Below are 16,936 nucleotides of genomic sequence, written 5' to 3' on the forward strand. Positions count from 1 at the left end.
TCCGCTTTGCCAAGCACCAGCGCGCCGGCGGCCGCCCGCAGGGCCAGCTCGCTGCAGAGCCTCTTCGGCCTCCCGGAGGCGGCGGGCGCCAGGGACTCTCGAGACAACCCCTTGAGGAAGAAGAAGGCCGCGAACTTGAACAGCATAATCCACCGCCTGGAGAAGGCCGCCAGCCGGGAGGAGCCCATCGAATGGGAGTTCTGAGAGGGCGCTGCCCGCCCGTCCCGCCGAGCCGAGCAGAGTCGGGCCGAGCTGGGCCGGGCCGGGCCGAGCTAAGCCGGGTCTGGCCGAACCGAGCCGGGCCGAGCCGAGCTGGGCCGGGCCGAGCCGAGCTGAGCTGGGCAGGGCTGGGCCGGGCAGAGGGGCGGGCGCCGACTCCGCGGCCTGGACCGTGTTGCGCACTTAACCGCCCTGCGGGCCACAGGGCAAAATCGCCATAGGCCAAGGTGCATATAGAAAACAAAGGAGCATTAAGCCCAATCTATGTCGTGTTTTCAAGGAAGAAAACGGAAATGTGTAGTCGAGCTTTTTTGTACCCTGAAGTGTTTTTTTTATTGCCCTAAGTGATTTCCACAGGTTCTGGAATAACTCTTACAGCTTTGCCTTGCGCCCTCCTCTTTCGTGTGGGCTTTAAAAAAAAAAAAAAAATCAAACCCACATATTAAAAGGGGGCTTTTTATCTGCCATCTAATGGCTTCAGAGCGATAATACACTATTATCTTCTTAAACCAGGAAAAAAAAGGGGGGAGGGTGGGAGGGGGGATTTTTCAGAAAAATTAAAAAAAGAAAGTTTTTGTAGCTGTTCAGTTGCCACTAAGAGATTGCACAGTCAAACCGACTCTAAACACACTAGTTTGGATTCCTAAATATTTTCAAGTAAAGAATCTTCTCGTTTGAAACTTTGAATTAAAATAAAACACATTTACTCCACATATTTTTTAACAGAAAGAGAAGTCACATCAGGAAACGATCTGATTTTGTGGTAGCTGACGTAGTGTTTTCTTGTACGTGAATAGAATCCTGACATGTAGTGCACATGATCCATAGCTTTAACTGGCTCTGGGCTTTTGCTGGCCAGGGTCTGTTTAATACACTCCATTCTAGGCCAAATCAGGACAAAAAGAAAAGATCCGAATCTAGGTATTTTATAATCTGCTTTTTAACCTCTAACCGCAGAGCACGCTGATCAGACCTCATATCTCGGAGGTTAGGAGACAAGTTAGAACTGTAGCATGTCCCCGTTCATTCTGTTTTAATTTATGGTGTCTACGTCTGCGTTAGTGAGTCCGCACACGTGCGAGCGTGTAAAGGAAGGAGGAAAGAGTGGGCCGCCGAGGTGGCAGCAGGCAGCTTGGGGGGGGGGGGGGGGGGGCCCCGGGGGGCCCCCCCCCCCCCCCCGCAGGGGTCCCGCCCCGCGCCCCGCGTGGTCAGCAGGCTTCCCTTGGCACAGAAGGCAGCACACCTCTCAGCACTCTCCCGGGCGCCTGATGGACTGAGCCCCACCAGGGGCCGCCGCTCCCCGGGCCCGGCAGGCTCTGGCGCACGCGCACTCTCTCTCTCTCTCTCCCGCTCTTCCCACCACAAGCACTGAGGACTGTTGACCGTCGTGGGAAGCTTCCTTCCCTGCAGCGGAGAGAACGTGGCAGTCCGGGCTCTGCCCTCACCCCTGTAGAGATGGCCCACACTCCCACCAAAACGTTGTTGCTCTTCACTTCCAGACCAGACCATCCATCGACCCTTCATTCATTCTGCCTCTTGGAACAGTTCTTTTATGCACAGTGTAGGGCAGTCTAAGTACAAACCTGAAGTCTAACTTGTCTCTGATTCCTCCTGTTGTCTATGTGTATACGCGTGAGAATAGAGGTGGGTGAGAGTGTGCGTGTGTGCGTGTGTGCAATTTTATACGTCTGTGTATTTTCTTAAGTACCTGTGCACACATAGAGTGCATTACTGCCACCTTTTTTCAATAAGCTGTTTTATCAGTTATGGCTTCTACAAGTTTGCTAATTTAGACTCCTTTATTGCCATATCTTTAAACTAACAATAGATGATTTCGGTATATATATATATTTTTTTTTGCTTATTTATAGGTGCTGTATTTTATTATCTGATTGTTAGGAAGGGATGAAAGGGGCAAATATTCTTTAGAGGGATAGACTGCCGGCAGTATTGGGTATAATTTACAAGATGTAGTTGTCATACTGTATATTACTGATTGAAAACTTTTTGACCGTATTGTGTATCATTGAAACCTTTGTCTTAGGTCAACATCTTTGGATGGCATTTTAATGGTGCATTCATTATTTCTTAAGTTTAATTAATATTACCTTTTTTTTTTTTTTTTTGGGGGGGGTGGGAGGGAGTTATAATTTTCAAGGTATGCCCCCGCTATTACACCTCAGTGTGCTTGTATTAATTAACTTGTAGGACTTTGACTGTAAGATGTGAAACCACATTTCTTGCATGATGTTTTAGAAATTACGTAGTTCATTTACAGTCCTTTAACCTGCAACTGCAGCACTTAGTTAAAGTTTTCACAAATTTAAGAGTCACTACACTAAAGACAATGCCTTTTCATGAATAAGAAGTTTTCAGAAGGCTCTAGGAGGCTGGGAGGCAGGCTATTTGCCTTTTGATGGTCGTATCATCTCTGAACTCGATACCTGGTTCAGTGAGAAGAGAATTCAAAATGGAGGAGCTTAAGGGGAAACAGATTAACATCTGGCTCGATTCAGGTGCATTAAGAAGAGCGAGTTTGCATTAGTGACCCCCCCCCCCAGGACAGTGAGTAGCAGAGCCCCTGACAGTACTGTGGTGTCCTCTCCACGAAAACCTCGAGGGAATCGTGTCATCATGTGTGATGAATCTCTAAATATCTGATTTTTCATTGCAATGAAAAGCAGGGTGTTAACCAGAAATATTAGGGTAGTGTTTTAGTTTTCAAGGCATGACTGTTATTTACCAAGGCGTTAAATCCGAGGGAATTGAAAAAAGTATAGATTTGTCCATCCTCGTGGCCAAATAGTAACAGTCTAAAACAGCCACTTTGGCTCTTCCAAGCGATTTAGTCATTTTTGTTGGGTTTTGGTGATGGTGGTGGTGGTGGTGGTGGTGGTGGTGGTGGTGGTTTTTAAACTAGGTTTATGTTGACTTCCGCTCTACCTTTTTTGCCAGACTTACATCTGGGTGCTCGATACAATCAGTTGGTTAAAGTTTGCTTGCGGTTCTGTGTTTGTATTTTTTCTCTATTTATATATATATTTTTTTTTAGCGTGATCCCAACCCTATGATCTTTTGTGTTAAGCTTTCACTGTAATACTTCTAAGAGCTGCCACTATATAACAGAAACCTGTCAGGGGGTCGGGGGAGTGTCCCCCCTCCTAGTTGCACCTCAGTGTGAGTCTAAGGGTTGATCTTTCATCTTGATAAGCAATATTCAAGTGCCTTGAACAGCATCCTCTCCGGGGGGGCTTACCTTCAGCTGGCTGGCATTCCAAGCTGTAGCCCCCACAGGCAGCCGACCTCCTCTTTACGCTCCATCAGTTTAAAAAGCTGATTTGTACCTCTCCCCTGGGGAAAGCGGTTCCGTATAAAACACTAACACTTAATTACAAGCTCCATTATACCATTTTAAATGGCTTCTTTTTGTTAATTGGAGGCAGTGTTCATAACTTAAGGGTTTTGCCATTACTTAGCTGGCTAAGTGCAGGTTCGGTGTAAAATCCGCGTTCGCGTTCGGCCTCTTGACCCTCGGTTCCAGCCACACTCCCTTTGTGGGATCGGAGGCGGAAGGCATGTGGGCTCCGTCCTAGACCTGTGCCCGCTCGCCTCCACCGTCTGGCTCGCAGGCGACCGCCAGCCTTGAACTTCTGGATCAGTCGGCCCGTCCGGGATCTCTGTCCGCCAGACTGATCTTCAGAAAGGATTGCCGTAGCCATCCAGCTCAACTCGAGTATGCTCAGAGCCGACCTGCGTGAGGAACAGCACAACATAAGGTGGCTCGTGGTCAGCAGACTGTCCCGGGATGCAGGCTTGGAGAAGTCTCCAGGAAGTGCCAGGATCTTGACCCGTATGACCACCATCAAACCATGGCCGCTGTGTCTGTGAGAGTGACTGAGGCAAAAAGATGACGGTTGCCTCCCCGGGGCCGGTTCCCTGTGCTTCCAAAGCACAGGTGCCTCCCTGCCCAGTCTCCTTCCTTTTGGCATCTTTGTTGTTCTCCCCATTTAAAACTCATCCCCTCCGATGTGGACGTTTGGGCCCGCTGGTTGGTGGTCCAGACCCAGATTGCTACAGAGCTTGGGGTTGAGTGTTTGTGCTCTCTCTGGCCATGGGAGACCCTCCCCATGTACCGCCGCCCCCACCCCCACCCCCCACCGGCCCGGAGCCACGTCAGTCGTGCGGCTCATGAGGAAACCAAGCAGAAGGCAGGTTGTACTCTAATCCGAGGGAAAGCTCTCGTGTCGGCTCGTTGCCCTAAGATCATGCCCCAGTCGTGCCCTAAGAGGTCGGGACAAGAGTCACCGGACGGCTCAGTCCACAGGCCGGTGCCTTCCCGGCTGCAGGCGAACTGGGGTTCCTCCTGAACGCCTGCCCCCTCTGGCACGGCGATCAATGAACCCTGTTGACATTCTATGCAATGTTTCTCATTCCTCCTTAGAAAAACAAACCTCCTTGAAAGTAGCAGAGGAGCCGGGGGCGGCGGCCGGGGGGGGCGGTGTATGCACGCCCTTCTGGGATTAGCACAAAGTGAACCGGTGTTCGTGACCGACTACACCTGGAGCTGGGGGACGGCGGCCGTTGCCTTAAATGCACTCTGCCGGGCGCCTCCGGACAGGCCTGTAAAAACAAGAGTCCGCCCTTAGCCATCCCGAGCCCCCGCTTTCTGAGGCCAGTAAGCCAGCCGTGCGGGGGAGATGTAGCAAGGCGAGGTTCGGGTTAGCCACGTCCCTTCCCTCCCTGGGAAGGACGGGAGGTCTGCTTCCCTCCCTGGGTGTCCTCCCTCGTCAGCACACTCCTCCTCCGTCCCCTTCTACCTCACTGACCTGTGCTCCCACTCGACGCTACTCCCCACCCCGAGCCCCTCAGAACCGCGAGGCCCGAGTGGACTCCGGCGCGGGAGAGAGGGAAAACGCTAGAGGCGCGGCATTCCCGAGTGTCTTGGCCTGGCGGGCAGGCTCCTTGCCCCTCTTCTCTTTTGTGAGCGCAACATGGACGGACAGCTGTGCTCCACGAGGCACATGGATTTTTCTCTCGACTTCCACCTGTTCCTAACGCTCTGACAGCTGTTTCCTTTGCTGGCGGGGGCCGTCTCGGGCCTCAGAGGGCCTTGTCTTTGGCCTGCCTTTGCTTTCTGTCCGTTCCTGCTCAGCTGTTGAGCTCCATCAAAGCCGTTTTTCCCTTGCCCTGGGCTGCCCCTACATGGCCACGTGAGGACACTTCCCCAGGATCCCTACCTGGCGTTGGGGAACTCTGCCTTTATTGTCTCTGGCACAGGGAGGCTCTGCTTTCAGCTCCACCGCGAGACCTCCTTTGGAAGCCTCTCACGGTCAGGAGAGGAGATGGTGTTCTCCAGTCCACAAACCCAGTCTTCAGTCGCGTTGACTCTTCCCAAAAGAACATGCCAGTTTCTATGCAGTGCAGAGGAAGGAAGAAAAAAAAACAAAAACAAAAACAGCTCCCTGAGCCGCCGGTTAGATGTGGGTGCACCCTCTCTGGTGGCCAGAGTGTTCTGCCGGAACAACCCGGGAGCCTAACAACTAAAGATTTGTGCCATGATCGCCTGCCTGCGCATCTGCCGGGAAAGCTCGCACTTAGAAGTCCCCCCCCAATGCTTTCTGTAGTTTCGTCTGCGCCTCGGTGGCAACAGGAGAGCCTTCGTGACCAACACCCCCACCCCTGTACCCAGGGCAGAGCTCCCACCCCCAAGTGGCAAGATGGTAGCCTGGGACCCCAACGTGATACAGTCCCGTTGCCCGGAACGTTTGCTGAGAGAAGGGTCCAGTTTGACAAAAGTCTTTCCGTTCCCATCAGTTTCTGCCTTTTTGTAGATGAAAACCATCAGGAGAAGAAAACCGGTTCCCAATGAAAAGTTCCGAAAAGATCCAGCCTGTGAACCCTTTACAGATGTGCTGAAAAGTGGAGGCCCAAACCCAGGGGGTGAATCCGGAAGGCAGAGGAGGGGCGTGGAGAGCAGTGAGCTGGGCAGGAAATGAGCTCCGCCCGAGTTCCCTGCCCCAGCAGCCCTGGAGCCTCATCCTGCTGAGGGAAGAAGGAAAGGCAGGTTCCCGGGGCGCTCTCCTCTCAGGGGACCTGCCCCCACCTGCCCAGGCCCTGCGGCCCTTCCTCCACCTCCCCTCCAAAGATACCGTGACCACCACGCCGTCAGCGGTATCTCCATTCTCATTTTTGCATGAAGTGACATTTAGCTTTAACAAGACATTTCCAAAGCGCCTAGTCTCCTCCGGAATGCTAACTTGAAAAGTTGGGCATTGTAGGCGAAGAATCCTAAAAAAGGCTAGTGAGAGAAAGGCATTAGGCTATGCATAAATGTGCACTTCCCCATCCCCCTGGTATTAACCTTTTAAAATACCTTTGAGTTGCTTTCCATGGATCATTTTCGCTTCTCCAGTAACGTTAAGTGTAGCCTTGTTACTGTCATTTCCTGTAGTGTTTAGGCTTTCGTTTCTACCACAAAATAATGCTATATGCTATGTATCAAGCTTTCTGTGATCAGAAAGGAAAGGTGCCTTATATCCCAATGTCACGGCTACATCCCTATGGAAAAAATAATCAGAAGCACAGTGTGTACGGAAGCGTTGGGACTTCCGTTGGTGAAACCAGACACCATCCAGCAAGATGCATCGAAGTGGCACGGGGCTGCTTTTGTTCGAAAGTTCCTCTCCCTTTTCATTTTCCCTTCTTTGTCTTTTTCTTTTTCTCCCCCCCCCCCCCGTTTCTTTTTTTTTTTTTTTTTTTTTTGTAGTTTGCTTTAAACAGAAAGCACTTAAGTAGATGACTGTGTGTAAAAAGCTCTGTGCAATAGAAATCATTTTTCTTCATTTTTAAGAGATAATGTATTGCACACCAAATGAACTCGAAGTAAGCTTTAGACCAGGACGATTCAGGTTGTGGGTGAGCATGTTCACTGTAGTTCCGTTTGTTCATGAACTGAAGGGAAAACAGGCCTCCCCAGCATCCCCCCCCCCCTCCCCCCCTTCCCTTTCCCGCCCCCCGGGGGGGGGGGGGCGGGGCCCGGGCCCCCCCCCCCCCCGGCACCCGCTGGAACCGGCGGGCGGGGGGGGGGGGGGGGGGGGGGCGGGGGGGGGCGGTGTTTGTGACCCAGCAGCTCAGAACCCTCCCAAGTGTGAGACCACAGCCATCCCTTCCAGCACTTAACCTTTTCTTGTTGAGATGGATTGACTGCTACTGACCTGCCAGCGTGCGTGAGGAGAATTATAAAAGGATGTTTCCTTGAGAAGAAAAAAAAAAAATTATTTCTATCCTCTTCTATTTATTGTTAGGTTAATCATTTAAGTACTTATCAGGAGTGTATTGTTGTTTTGTGTTGTTGTTGTTGTTGTTGTTATAAATGCTTCTTGCTATCACTCCAGTGGTTACTGTCTTCTGCCTCCTGCCCTCTCCCCCCCCTTCCGCCGCCCCCCAGTCCCCAAAAGAACCGAAGGGTCTGGGGATTCGACTGGGGGGCCAGAGGGGGCTTCTCCAGCAGAATCAGACATCTGTGTCCAGAGTAGCCACTCAAAAACTAGCGGTCTCCGCGTGTCTAACTTTCTTAAACGAGAGAGTTGAAGAAGAACACTCAGTGCAAGGAGCTGCAGAGACGTAGAAAAGCAAAGTTCAGTTCCCCAAAGCCTCCTAGAGCCTCTGGTTAAGACTTCTGGGTTCATGAAGTTTCAGCGAGCCCTGGTCAGAGAGGGCGGCGCGGCAGCGGCCTGGTGGAGACCGTGGCTTCCGAGGGAGAGAGCGGTTTCTTGCAAGGCTCGCGTGGGTTGCTGTGTTCTGTTGGCTTTTCTTGTTGTGATTGTGGTTGTTTTCCTTGCACACAAAGTTGGTCAAAACCGTCTCGCATCTTGCGAAGCAACAGTGTATTCTGGTCCGGCTGTGGCTTGAGGACCCACACCGGCGAGGTGGGGGGGAGCCCCTCCCCCCTTAATGCGGTGAAGCTCTGAAGCTTAGAGGGAGTAACACAGCCTAACACAGCCCGTCGCTTGCTAATCGGGTGTGAAGGTGGGGTGGGGCCCGGGAGAAGGGGGCTGCCCGCCAGGCCGAGGTCCAGGTGGGGCCGCGCGGCTGACCCCCCGCTCCCAGAGGGCCCCCCCCAACTCCGACTCGCTTTCTGTGCCATGACTTCCCTTCTCTGCAATTGTCGGGGGTCCTGATTCTGTCCTCATCTCTGAAAGAAAGCCCTCCGAGGAAATAACCGCCCCCATCTCCCCCACCCCGCGCCCCAAAGAGTTCTCATTTCTCTCGAATCAGTCTATGCATTTCTCTCTTGAGCCGTTTTCTGCCTCTTTCCTGGGGAAAACGGGCCTCTCCTGTCCCACCGAGACCCCTCAGAAAATGCTGTGCATTTTGGAGACGTGAGGATTCGTGCAAAACTCTTTACCGCGTTTGAGAACAACTCGTTAGCAAATACAAGTGGGGGAAACAAAAAGCAGCAGCAGCAGAAAAGGTGGGCTTCCCCACGTCCCTTTCCACTGAGTAAGACCTAGCTCTTTGCAATGTGCAATAACTACTTGCCGCGAGAGCGGGGGGGCAGCACGCTCCTGCCCAGACTACTAACACAGCACAAGCCAAGCTCGCTCGCAGAGTGGCGGACTTCTTCCGGAAAACTCTTCATAAGCTCAGCTCCCCCCCCCCCCCCCCCCCCACCCCCCAGTGTATCGTGGTGTCTTACATTTTAGCAGTATTTTATATTTTCTGTCACGCACTAAGTCTTAGATGTTTTTAGAGCTCGTTTGTTAATACAATCACAGACCTTTTTTTTTTTTTTAAATCCTCACAGAGACCCGATTGACCAAAAACAAAAACAAAAAACAAACGAAAAAAAAAAAAAAGGCGTCGTTTTTGTACAAATAGCTTTGAGAAGCCTCTGTTGTGTTGCTGTGACCCATCTCTGGTAACATTTTTTTTTTCTTGCTATTTGTTTTGGACATTAAGAGTCAAAAGTTGATCCAGCTGGCGTGGGGGTGGGGGAGGCACCCGTCGGCCCCTCGACGTCGTCCCTTCTGTCTTTGGTTAGCCATACGATGTCTGTTCTCAGCACTGTACAACGGTCCCTATATGATATGGAGAAGCAATATCACTGTATGAAACTCACACCATGTATTATTATTATTCACTAGCACCCTAGGTGTGATAATTGAAGTAAATATCTTTTATACAAACACAAGAATGTGTGGGTTGTGTTTATTTAAAGTGCCCCGGCCTGAGGAGAAGCAGCAAACACTGTCATTCTGTGTCCAAAGGGCACCTCGGGGACTGCCATGCCGGGGGCGCCTGGGTGGCTCAGTCGGTTGAGCGTCTGGCTCTTGATTTCGGCTCGTGATCCCAGGGGTCGTGGGATCGCGCCGCGCGTTGGGCTCCTTGCTGAGTGTGGAGTCTGCTTGGGATTCTCGCTCTCTCTCTCTCTCTGCCCCTCTCCCCCACTCGTGCTCTCTCTCTCTGTCTCTCTAAAGTAAAACAAAAAAAGTATTGCCATCCCTCCGCCTCCCAGTGTCCCCGATGGCAGGTGTCGGCAGAAACCTGGCTTGGGGCGGGATGCGCGGGGCTCTGCGCACCAGCTGGCCCCGCTCTCTGCTCTCCACCGGGTCTGCATCCGGGTCTGCGTCCCCGCTTGCTGTTGTCACCCTTGCTGTTTGAGGACCAGGAATGGTAGTCGGCAGTGCTGAGCGAGGCGCTAGGCTGATGGTAGCAGCCCAGTAAGTGCGGCTCAGGGGCCCCAGGGCCGCGGCCAGGTACGTCTTCAGAGCAGCCAGCGCTCAGCCGGTGGCCTGGCTTTGCCTGCTCTGTGGGGATCTCTCGCCTTGTCCCTGAATCGCGACGTGAAGGATAAGCCAGGGGCGCTGGTTAATGCGAGCAAGTGAGTGGGAAGAGGAAGGAGGAAGTGATGTCTGTGGGTTTCTGGAATGATCGGGCTCCTGAGAAGGGGTCTCCAGCCAGCGCTCGAGGCTGGAGGCAAGAGAGCTCCGCAGAATTGGCTGGTGTCTCATCTTGAAATCTAGAAGGTTGGAAAAGAATTGGCCATTCCTCACCCATGTGTGACGGGGGGCGGGGGCGTGATTAGTTTGTTGTGCATTAATTTGTAGGTTTCGGAATGAGACGCTCCTCATGTGACACGGGAGCCTCAGCGATCCTGCCTCCAGTGGGAGGAGCCCCCCAGCACAAGACGGTCCCGCACCAAGGCCAGGCACTCCCGGCAGCCCTGCGCCTCATCTGGTCACTCAGGGACCTGAGCGCATCTAGAACTGTCCCCGAATGTCTGCCCCCACAGATGGGAGAAATGTGCCTAAAACCAACAGAGTTCCGTCCGTCTGACTTTGACAAACTTGAAGTCTGATTCCGCTAACATTATCTGCGACTTTGAGCAGATTGCTAGTTTGTGTATGCCCCGTCCCCCTTCAAAGATCTGGTAACTAAATTAAAATGTAAAATGTAAAAAAATTAAAAAAAAAAAAAACACTTGGCACAAAATCTCTTAACCCAGAAAGTCTCCCCAGGTGCTTTTAAAGGGAGATTTAATTAAGCAAAACTGCTGTTCCCCGTGGTTTGGTCGGCCTGACTCGTTTTGCAAACTGCCAGTTCCTAAGGCAGAGGAGGGACTGCGACTGGGGGGGGGGGGTGGCCCTACTCCCGGCTGGGCCCCCAGCCTCCCTCCTCCCCCTACAGTTAAGTGAGTCTGAGCAATGATGTGCCTTGTTTGATGCCCAGAGGAAACACGGTCGGTGATACAGGGGGTGAAGCAACAGTTGAGCCTTGGAAAACACGGAGGTTTGGGGCGCCGACCCCCCCCATGTAGTCGAAAATCCGCGCATAACCCTGGACTCCCCCAAAACATAACTACTAATGGCCTACCGTTGACCCGAAACCTTTCCGGTAATGTAGTCGCTGAACACGTTTTGTATTTATACGTATGATACGCTGTATTCTTACAATAAAGTCAGCTAGAGAAAAAAAACGTTGTTAAGAAAATCCTAAGGAAGAGAAAATATGTGTGCGGTACGGTGCTATTCAAAACACCCGCCGTCTAAGTGGACCCGCGCGATTCAAGCCCGCGTTGTCCAAGGGGCCGCAGGAGGTATTAGAGTGTGCGAGCCATCCGCCGTGATCCTGTCTGCTCGTGTTTGGGGTACGGCCTGCCTCCTCCGCAGCCCCAGTGTGCCGGCTCGGGGGGGGGGGGGGCACGCGGCTTGCTGGTCTCCGCTTGGGTGCGGCATCGGTTCCTGTGAGGGGGCAGGGGTGTGGGGGGCCGAGCTGAGAGCCCAGAGGGCCCCGGAGAGCTGTTTTGATGTTGGTGGGGGGCTTCCGGTCACCAGACCCTTGATCTGCATCTGGCCCACCCAGTGTGGGGTGAGCCAATTTAGTAGAAGCAGGAAGCAGGGCGCGTGCAGAGTCTGGGGCATTCGGAACTTAGCACCTCTTCCAGGATGTCACTAGGAAGGGCTTTATTTTTTTTCCAGGAAATTGGTTTGTGGACAGGTAAAAGGCTGTTCTGTTGGGACAGTGGAATGGGGGGCGGGGAGGGGGCTCCAGGGAGCGAGGTTTGAGGACCCCACTCACCTTCCAGTGAGGCATCGGTCAAGTGGCAACGCACGGGACTCCCAGTGTCTTCTCTTACCAGCTGGCTGGTGGTGGCCTTGGGCAAGTCCCGGTCAATGCTCAGGAATCCCTTTCTCAAAGAATGAATGAGTTTTAGCTTCTTTGAGATGCCACTTCTGTCTCTTTGAAGGGGATATAATAATGCCGGACTCGAAGGGCCGCTGAGAGGTGGGGGTGGGGGTGGGACCGAGCGATGGCACCTGTAGACGCAGCGCCCAACCCACGGCGGGCACTCGGGACGTGGCAGTTGGAGCTGTTGATGTGGGTGTCATGTCATTGGATTTAGTGGCTGGAGAAGCTCCCTCTAGTCACAGTTGTGTCCACCTTGTGCCGGGGCAGGAGGGGACCCCACGCAGGGCCGGGCCCTCTGGCGGGTTAGCCAGAGCACCAGTGGCTGCGGCCTGACCACCGCCAGTGATGCCCAGTGACACATGGCGGGCACACAGGTGGGGCGGCAGAGTCCCCCACACCCAGCAGCTCTCTCTCCAGTCCTTCACGGGCTTAGTCAGCAGATCGTCACTGACAACTGCCCTGTGCCGGGGACACGCTCCGGGCTAGGAGTCCAGCGGCCTCAAGTGGTTCACGGCCCAGAGGGGAGACAGAGCAGGTGCGCAACCACAGCCCAGGTCCGGGCCTGTAATTGGCATTGAGGGGGCACCGGAGCACCGGCTTGGGAAAAGGCAGGAGACCTTGATGGGGAGTGGCCTTGAAACGGGAAGAGCCATCTGCAGGAGGCAGGGAGGGCACACGAGAGTGAGAGGCAGCATGTGCCCAAGTCAAAAATGGATCCGCAGTCCCAATCAGGGCATGGCCCAGAGGATTCTGGGTGGGGCCTGGGCAGTTATCAGGTGGTGGGACCAGCAGAGACCAGCTGGCCATGCCAGGCCCTTGCTGCCTGTGTCCAGCCACCTCTGACCCAACCTGGGAGACTGTGTGGCCCCGGAAATCCCTTTGCAACTTTCCACCTAAGGGAATGGGCGCTTCCCCGCTGGGGGGGAGCAAACTCAGCCCGTCAGCTAGTAGGCATTAAGGGCTAACTGTGTGCCACTGATCTGGGCACTGCAGTGATAGCAGGGGACAAACAAGGAGCTTGCCTTTTAGTGGGAGCTGTCAGACGGTAGACATAATAAGTAAGAGAATTCCACGGTGCTTTAGACGGTGATAAGTATTATGGGACAGAAACAAGGGAAGGAGGACAACTGGAAAATCAAGTAGAGGAGTTACAGTTTTAAACCAGGAGGTCAGGGTAGGCCTCCTTAAGAACCTAACGTGTGAACAGAGTCTTGACAGAGGGGAGGGAATGAACTATGGCCGATGCCTGAGGTCAGAACATTCCAGGAAGAGCGGAAACAGTAAGTGCAAAGGTCCTGTGGTGTCAATGTGCCTGGGAGTCAGACGAGCTGGAGCACAGCCACCAAGGGAAAGAGTGGGAGGCAACCAGGGCAGAGAGATGAGGACAGGGCAGGGCAAGGAAGGCCTCAGAGGCCGTTGTAGAGTTTTGGCTACTACTCTGAGGGATGTAGGGCCCATTGGACGGTGTGAACAGAAGGTGGTCTGATCTCACTGTTTAAATCTCTGACTGCTGCTTTGTGATTGTAGGGGTGGAGGTGGAAGAGGGGAAGTCATCGAGGAAGCTGTCACCATAATGACGAGAGCCGACAACCGGCACCTGCTGGCAGCGGCCGTGAAAAGTGATTGGAGTCTGGACGTATTTTGATGGTAGGGCCGAAGATAGGACTTGAGACAGATTAGATGAAAGGAGTCATAGAGAAGGAGCAAGGGTGGCCCCCAGGGAATCGGGCCGGGCCACTCACGGGTGGCCCGGCCTCTGCTCCCACCGCCCCGAGGATACCACCTCCTGGGCTGTGCAAAGGGGGTCCAGCTGGGGTGAGGCAGGCTTGGGGGCGGGGGGGATCGGCCTTCAGGCTGGACCTGTTTGGACTCCGCACAGTGAGCTCAGGGAGAGGAGCGGCCTGGACGACACGCTGGAGAGTTACCAGCTTTCAGAGGCACGCAAGGTGGCCAGAGGGAAGGGACGGGGCAGTGGTGTGCGGGGCCAGCTCCGGGTGCCTCAGTGTTGAGAGCTGAGCAGGGAGAAGGGGCGGCACAGGCAAGGGGGGGCAGGAGGCCTGAGAAGCCAGGTGCTGGTGGGTCAGTAAGACGGGGGCTGGGGACACAGCAGTGTGTGCGACGTCATCGGCCACCCGGCGAGGACAGTTGGCATGGTGGGCGTCCGAGTCAGACGGGAAAGGTTTAAGGGCACTTGGGAAGTGGAGTCAACAGGAGTGTGTGTGTGTGTGTGTGTGTGTGTGTGTGTGTGTGTGTGTCTGTGTGTGTGTGTGTGTTCCAGAACAAGGTCAACACGCTGGTGTATTTGTGGACAGGAGCACAAGAGCCGATGGCACAGGACAGAAGGCGCTCACGGGCTAGGGTCCTCTGGCCTGGGAGTGGGGGCAGGGGGAGGGGAGGGGAGCTGCCACCTGCAGGTGCGGGAGCCCCCAGCACTCATCTCTGGGCACCTGTGGGGACAGACAAGTGCAGAGACGGTGTGTGACGAGCAGCCCCGGCACTCCCAGCTGGCTCGCAAGTGGCTGGTGGAATGACGCGGGGTCCCCCACCCCCGGGAAAGCTGTGGGCACCACACCCCCGGGCCTGCCGTCCAGTTGTGATAAGTTGCGCATTTAATCGTCCCACGGTCCGAAATCGTGCCTCGATCTTAAGTCATAGTCCAGTCTCCTTAAGTCTTGACCTTGATGTTGCTTGGATTTCTTTCTCCCCTCTGGGAAGTGCACCCTCCAGGAAGCCTTCCCGGATTCTCCCAGAAGGACGAGGTCCCCCAAACTTTCGTGGGGGGAGGCTGTCTGGCTCACACACAGGCATTCCTCTATCAGTCACCCCTGCCCCCACACCTCCCCCTGCCCAGCCTCTCCCTCTCCAGAAGCTTCCCCCTCATTCTTGGATACAGCATCCTGCGTGCCTCCTGCTCCAGGTTCTGCCCACTGCACGGTACCATCCGGTGTCTGTCCGGAGTGGGCTTGTCCCCAGGTCCCTCCACACCCCTGCCGCTCCCGCTCCACCACCCCTTGACCGGTGGCTTCCCTCGGTCTCCTTGCTCAGCCTTTCTTGAGACGCCGGTGACCCCTCCTTGACTCACTGACAGTCACTATTCACCTTGGCACTTTGGCACGCTTCCTCCTGATTCCCCCCCCCTGCTTCCTGCCACCTCCTCTCTGGGTCTTTTCTGGGACACCCCTGAACGTGTCCGCGTTCCTGAAGATTCTGGCCATTCTCACAGCAGCTCTCTCTGGGCTTCCACGTTTGCCGCCCTGGGGGTGGGACCCGGCAGGGGGGGTGGGGGCGGGTGGGTGGCGGGGGTTGCTGAGCTCTCCCTGCCTCCGGCCACGGGTCCCCCTCCCCCATCCACACGACCCCCTCAGCCGGTCCAAGACGCTACTCTCCCCTTCCCCACTTGGGGAGCCAGTTCCAGGCCCGGGCCTCCCCCCCCCCCCCGGGTTCTGTATGACGAAGGGGTCACAATTTCTCCAGTACCTTCTCCTGCCTTGTCCCTGGGCCAGAACTCAAGCCCAGTTCCGCCAGAATCCGGCTCAGGCCTCCCTTGACACCACTGAGTGGCCACCCGGAGAGGTGACCCCCAACTTCTTGGTCTGAGATGCTCCTTCCCCCCGGTAGAGGAGGCAGAGGAAAGCAAGGAGGTGGCAGCCAGGGGACCCTCACGTAGCAGATTTAAGTGGCTCGGGACTCTGTGTCCCAAGTGCCAAGCGGGGTCTGTAACTGAGGTCCCTCCTTTGGGGATGCCCACACGGTCATTCCCGTCCCCGCGGCGTGGAGCGACGGTTCGCCGCCGGGGTCTGGCTGGGCTCCTCGACGGCGTCCAGGTCCTGGCTCTGGGGCCTCCCGTGTCCCACCACACCCGGGGGCCGTCCTTCAGCTTTACCCCTTCCCCTCCGCTGGCCCGCCGTGCCCAGCCTCTTCCCCGCGCCCCAGGGGCAGCGGTCCACCAAGTCTGCTGCGAGTGCATGCCCACCAGCCCTCAGATCTGCACAGAGTCACCGCTTTGGGGACGGCCACTCCCAACACCCAGCTTTGCGCCCCCCCCCCCCGCAGCGGTCCCCTCGTGGCGGACCCTGTGTCTGGGGCGGCCCAGAACACAGGGTTTGCTGTCAGGGCCCCTCACGTGCCCAGTGTCATGTGTGTGCGTGGGCAGGGAACGTGTGCCCACACCCACAGCAGCGGGCACAGGCACGAAAGCACGGGAAACCTGGGCGGGGCGCCCCCTCCGCTCCCCCGTGCCCACCACGGGTTCCAGGAGCTGCAGATCGTCCTTACCCCGGGGGCCTGGCCAGGACCGTGCTGGAATGGCCACACGCCGGTGGCAGATCAAGGAATCCTCTTGCTGGCCTCTCTGTCCCTTCTGTCCCCAGGGCCTACAGCCCGAAGGCCAGACCCCAACCCTGCCCCCCCACCCCCACAGCTCTCCCTCCATGACCTGACCCTGCCCTCAGATCCAGCCTCTTCCCCCAACCCCCTCCCCGCCCCCCCCAACCCTCACTTTCACCACCACCACCTACCTGCCGGGTACCGACGTCTGAAGGAAGAAGGCCATCCAGGGCCTGAACCGGTGCAGACCCTGCAGTGGGGAAGGGCTGCGACATGGCCAGGAGTGGACCCCCTTAGGTTTGGGCCTGGACCAAGAGGGCTCAGTTTTTCATCTATAAAATGGGGATCGCCTTTTCTGCCTGATTGAATTGTTAGGAGATGTGTAAAGAACTCGGGCGTGCAGTGGGCCCCCGGGAGATGGAGCAGGTAGGGGTGGGGTCAGCTGCCCCCCCCACCAGCCCGGGACGCTGAGCATGGCCAAGGCCAGGTTGGCCAGCAGGTCAGCAGGCGGCACAGTGATTGACGGGTGAATCACTGTGATGGGGAGAGGACGGGCAGTTCTCCTGACACTGCCCATAGCCTCGAGCCTTTGGGCATTTCTGGTGTCACAGTGCCCCCTGGTGGCCATGCGGTCTATCCCAGAGGACAGCGCCCAGGGCCTCAGGCCTCCAGCACCTTCTCTGTTGAGGCCCAGACAGGG

General features: G+C 55.4%; 1 protein-coding gene across 4 annotated transcripts in view; it reads left to right on the forward strand.

Annotated features, from left to right (window-relative positions):
* Nucleotides 1-16,936, forward strand: part of CUX1 (cut like homeobox 1) — a 371,970-nt gene that overhangs the window by 344,793 nt on the left and 10,241 nt on the right. The window lies entirely within an intron of this gene.

This window comes from Herpailurus yagouaroundi, unplaced genomic scaffold (genome assembly GCF_014898765.1).
Source record: "Herpailurus yagouaroundi ecotype Mexico unplaced genomic scaffold, PumYag 216, whole genome shotgun sequence".
NCBI classification, from domain to species: Eukaryota; Metazoa; Chordata; class Mammalia; order Carnivora; family Felidae; genus Herpailurus; species Herpailurus yagouaroundi.